This window comes from Euprymna scolopes, unplaced genomic scaffold, assembly GCF_053919585.1.
Source record: "Euprymna scolopes isolate OS-2025 unplaced genomic scaffold, ASM5391958v1 sca1, whole genome shotgun sequence".
Classification (NCBI taxonomy): domain Eukaryota; kingdom Metazoa; phylum Mollusca; class Cephalopoda; order Sepiida; family Sepiolidae; genus Euprymna; species Euprymna scolopes.
Window position 1 is genome coordinate 1,746,416 of NW_027633102.1, and position 5,832 is coordinate 1,752,247.

Below are 5,832 nucleotides of genomic sequence, written 5' to 3' on the forward strand. Positions count from 1 at the left end.
GACGGAAAGAAATCGGGTGTCAGCGAACGTTCACACGGCTGTGAGATCGGACGCTGACAGGAGTAGGAGGCGGCAGGCAGGCGGCGGTTACGGCGGCGGCGCCTGCTGCTGCTCATCCTCCTGTTTGCTGCGGCGACTTCCAGGACGGGAGAGCATCGAACAACGTACGTATGGTTACAAGGGGATCAGGATCTACATAGTGCATCCCCCGCGGCTATTTTTGTTTGTTTGTTCGCTCGTTCGTTAATTCGTTCGTTCGTTCGTTCGTTCGTTACAATGTACGTTTTTCCGTTCGACGGCGGCAGAGAGCGGCGGCGTTTCTCCCTAATCCGGAGGATTTATCGGTCGCACAGCGATGGGTCGTTCGGCCGATCATCGAAAGATTCGCAGGTAGTGGTTGAATGGCAGAACGGCAGCAACAACAGCGGCGGCTGAGAGCGGCGAACGCTGAGGCGGAAGCAGAAGCTGCAGCAAACGTATCGGCTAAACATGGTGGACATAGATATGGCTGACGACGCGGGTACCACGACGACTATGGAACCAGGAAAAGGAGCCGTTAGTTGTTCCAACATATCGTTCGACACGTCGAGCAGCCCTAGGTCCACGGAGAAGCACACACACGTACCACGTATTATAACCTAACGACGATGAGCGGGCGCACGGTTGGCAGGAACGAAGGCGGCGGATCAAAACAAGTTGGAGCGCGGCGACAGCGATAACGGTGACAGCCCTAGGCGGCGGAGATGCCACTTTCTGACGCCTTTGCGACAAGCCCGTAGAGACGTTCCGGACCACCACGAGGCAAAGAGTCGCTGCTCCGACGAACCGACACACCAAAGTGTGCTTCCTACCGAACATGTTTTATAAAACTTTCAAACTGGAAAACCCCAGAAATGGTGTTGGTATTTGTCCAGACCCACCTCCGACACCTGAAAATGGTGGTCAAAAAAAACGTCGATTATACGAAGCGACATTTCTGGTCGGCGATTTTCCAGTTTTACGCCTACTGCCACATGGGGATGTCGGTAGGCGTCGCAAAGTGCCTTCTCGTAGGCTAGGCACACCAGGACTTTGTCATTTTTTTCCCCCTCGACATTCCTGGTCCGGTCTATTCCGATTTTACACCTACCGCCATGTGGGGGTGGCAGTAGGCGTCGAAAAGTGCCTTCTCGACCGCTAGCGACACCACTACTTGAGGCCTACTGGAGGGCCCGCACACCTGAAAGGGGGCCGCGGAGTCGACCCCGGGGGCCTCCGCTTCTCGCCGCCGCTCACTTGGACGCCTTCCGCAACCTGTGGTCCCGCTCGGGGCCGCCGGGAGCCTCGCCGACCTGACCGGTGTCGGTAGGCGTCTGGAAGCGCCCGGCCGACCTGGACGAGGTCCCCCTGGCCCCCGGGGGACACCCCTTAGTTGGATGGGGGTGCTGTCCCGGGCACACATGCAACCCGCGGCCGCCTACCGACAGCCCCCTTCGCTCGATCGCTACTCCTTTCCAACATATGTCGGAGAAGCCGGGCGGTTGTGAAACCCCAGAAATGGTGTTGGTATTCGTCCAGACCCACCTCCGACACCTGAAAATGGTGGTCAAAAAAAACGTCGATTATACGAAGCGACATTTCTGGTCGGCGATTTTCCAGTTTTGCGCCTACCGCCATGTGGGGGTGGCAGTAGGCGTCGAAAAGTGCCTTCTCGACCGCTAGCGACACCACTACTTTATCGAGCTCTGGAGGCCCGCACACCGACCCGGGGGCCGCGGAGTCGACCCCGGGGGCCTCCTGGCGTCGCCGCCGCTCACTTGGACGCCTTCCGCAACCTGTGGTCCCGCTCGGGGCCGCCGGGAGCCTCGCCGACCTGACCGGTGTCGGTAGGCGTCTGGAAGCGCCCGGCCGACCTGGACGAGGTCCCCCTGGCCCCCGGGGGACACCCCTTAGTTGGATGGGGGTGCTGTCCCGGGCACACATGCAACCCGCGGCCGCCTACCGACAGCCCCCTTCGCTCGATCGCTACTCCTTTCCAACATATGTCGGAGAAGCCGGGCGGTTGTGAAACCCCAGAAATGGTGTTGGTATTCGTCCAGACCCACCTCCGACACCTGAAAATGGTGGTCAAAAAAAACGTCGATTATACGAAGCGACATTTCTGGTCGGCGATTTTCCAGTTTTGCGCCTACCGCCATGTGGGGGTGGCAGTAGGCGTCGAAAAGTGCCTTCTCGACCGCTAGCGACACCACTACTTTATCGAGCTCTGGAGGCCCGCACACCGACCCGGGGGCCGCGGAGTCGACCCCGGGGGCCTCCTGGCGTCGCCGCCGCTCACTTGGACGCCTTCCGCAACCTGTGGTCCCGCTCGGGGCCGCCGGGAGCCTCGCCGACCTGACCGGTGTCGGTAGGCGTCTGGAAGCGCCCGGCCGACCTGGACGAGGTCCCCCTGGCCCCCGGGGGACACCCCTTAGTTGGATGGGGGTGCTGTCCCGGGCACACATGCAACCCGCGGCCGCCTACCGACAGCCCCCTTCGCTCGATCGCTACTCCTTTCCAACATATGTCGGAGAAGCCGGGCGGTTGTGAAACCCCAGAAATGGTGTTGGTATTCGTCCAGACCCACCTCCGACACCTGAAAATGGTGGTCAAAAAAAACGTCGATTATACGAAGCGACATTTCTGGTCGGCGATTTTCCAGTTTTGCGCCTACCGCCATGTGGGGGTGGCAGTAGGCGTCGAAAAGTGCCTTCTCGACCGCTAGCGACACCACTACTTTATCGAGCTCTGGAGGCCCGCACACCGACCCGGGGGCCGCGGAGTCGACCCCGGGGGCCTCCTGGCGTCGCCGCCGCTCACTTGGACGCCTTCCGCAACCTGTGGTCCCGCTCGGGGCCGCCGGGAGCCTCGCCGACCTGACCGGTGTCGGTAGGCGTCTGGAAGCGCCCGGCCGACCTGGACGAGGTCCCCCTGGCCCCCGGGGGACACCCCTTAGTTGGATGGGGGTGCTGTCCCGGGCACACATGCAACCCGCGGCCGCCTACCGACAGCCCCCTTCGCTCGATCGCTACTCCTTTCCAACATATGTCGGAGAAGCCGGGCGGTTGTGAAACCCCAGAAATGGTGTTGGTATTCGTCCAGACCCACCTCCGACACCTGAAAATGGTGGTCAAAAAAAACGTCGATTATACGAAGCGACATTTCTGGTCGGCGATTTTCCAGTTTTGCGCCTACCGCCATGTGGGGGTGGCAGTAGGCGTCGAAAAGTGCCTTCTCGACCGCTAGCGACACCACTACTTTATCGAGCTCTGGAGGCCCGCACACCGACCCGGGGGCCGCGGAGTCCACCCCGGGGGCCTCCTGGCGTCGCCGCCGCTCACTTGGACGCCTTCCGCAACCTGTGGTCCCGCTCGGGGCCGCCGGGAGCCTCGCCGACCTGACCGGTGTCGGTAGGCGTCTGGAAGCGCCCGGCCGACCTGGACGAGGTCCCCCTGGCCCCCGGGGGACACCCCTTAGTTGGATGGGGGTGCTGTCCCGGGCACACATGCAACCCGCGGCCGCCTACCGACAGCCCCCTTCGCTCGATCGCTACTCCTTTCCAACATATGTCGGAGAAGCCGGGCGGTTGTGAAACCCCAGAAATGGTGTTGGTATTCGTCCAGACCCACCTCCGACACCTGAAAATGGTGGTCAAAAAAAACGTCGATTATACGAAGCGACATTTCTGGTCGGCGATTTTCCAGTTTTGCGCCTACCGCCATGTGGGGGTGGCAGTAGGCGTCGAAAAGTGCCTTCTCGACCGCTAGCGACACCACTACTTTATCGAGCTCTGGAGGCCCGCACACCGACCCGGGGGCCGCGGAGTCGACCCCGGGGGCCTCCTGGCGTCGCCGCCGCTCACTTGGACGCCTTCCGCAACCTGTGGTCCCGCTCGGGGCCGCCGGGAGCCTCGCCGACCTGACCGGTGTCGGTAGGCGTCTGGAAGCGCCCGGCCGACCTGGACGAGGTCCCCCTGGCCCCCGGGGGACACCCCTTAGTTGGATGGGGGTGCTGTCCCGGGCACACATGCAACCCGCGGCCGCCTACCGACAGCCCCCTTCGCTCGATCGCTACTCCTTTCCAACATATGTCGGAGAAGCCGGGCGGTTGTGAAACCCCAGAAATGGTGTTGGTATTCGTCCAGACCCACCTCCGACACCTGAAAATGGTGGTCAAAAAAAACGTCGATTATACGAAGCGACATTTCTGGTCGGCGATTTTCCAGTTTTGCGCCTACCGCCATGTGGGGGTGGCAGTAGGCGTCGAAAAGTGCCTTCTCGACCGCTAGCGACACCACTACTTTATCGAGCTCTGGAGGCCCGCACACCGACCCGGGGGCCGCGGAGTCGACCCCGGGGGCCTCCTGGCGTCGCCGCCGCTCACTTGGACGCCTTCCGCAACCTGTGGTCCCGCTCGGGGCCGCCGGGAGCCTCGCCGACCTGACCGGTGTCGGTAGGCGTCTGGAAGCGCCCGGCCGACCTGGACGAGGTCCCCCTGGCCCCCGGGGGACACCCCTTAGTTGGATGGGGGTGCTGTCCCGGGCACACATGCAACCCGCGGCCGCCTACCGACAGCCCCCTTCGCTCGATCGCTACTCCTTTCCAACATATGTCGGAGAAGCCGGGCGGTTGTGAAACCCCAGAAATGGTGTTGGTATTCGTCCAGACCCACCTCCGACACCTGAAAATGGTGGTCAAAAAAAACGTCGATTATACGAAGCGACATTTCTGGTCGGCGATTTTCCAGTTTTGCGCCTACCGCCATGTGGGGGTGGCAGTAGGCGTCGAAAAGTGCCTTCTCGACCGCTAGCGACACCACTACTTTATCGAGCTCTGGAGGCCCGCACACCGACCCGGGGGCCGCGGAGTCGACCCCGGGGGCCTCCTGGCGTCGCCGCCGCTCACTTGGACGCCTTCCGCAACCTGTGGTCCCGCTCGGGGCCGCCGGGAGCCTCGCCGACCTGACCGGTGTCGGTAGGCGTCTGGAAGCGCCCGGCCGACCTGGACGAGGTCCCCCTGGCCCCCGGGGGACACCCCTTAGTTGGATGGGGGTGCTGTCCCGGGCACACATGCAACCCGCGGCCGCCTACCGACAGCCCCCTTCGCTCGATCGCTACTCCTTTCCAACATATGTCGGAGAAGCCGGGCGGTTGTGAAACCCCAGAAATGGTGTTGGTATTCGTCCAGACCCACCTCCGACACCTGAAAATGGTGGTCAAAAAAAACGTCGATTATACGAAGCGACATTTCTGGTCGGCGATTTTCCAGTTTTGCGCCTACCGCCATGTGGGGGTGGCAGTAGGCGTCGAAAAGTGCCTTCTCGACCGCTAGCGACACCACTACTTTATCGAGCTCTGGAGGCCCGCACACCGACCCGGGGGCCGCGGAGTCGACCCCGGGGGCCTCCTGGCGTCGCCGCCGCTCACTTGGACGCCTTCCGCAACCTGTGGTCCCGCTCGGGGCCGCCGGGAGCCTCGCCGACCTGACCGGTGTCGGTAGGCGTCAGTCAAACTTGCTTAAGAGGCAAAGCCTCCTCACACCTTAAGAGAGTCACAGTTAGTCCCGCCGTTTACCCGTGGTCGTCGTCGGGGGTGCCGGTCGGTGTGTTTCGGCGTGTTTCTTTCTTACTTTAGCTCGCTCCTATAAGCTAACTCAGCAGCCCTGCTAAAATCAATTTATCATTATTTTCAATCTATCGAAAATCTTAATTTATTATTATTTTCCAACTATCGAAAATCTTAATAGAGTTGGGGTTTTTTGTTTGTTTTTTTTTTTAAATTCCATTGTAACAACAGACAGCCAGCCAGCAGCATGT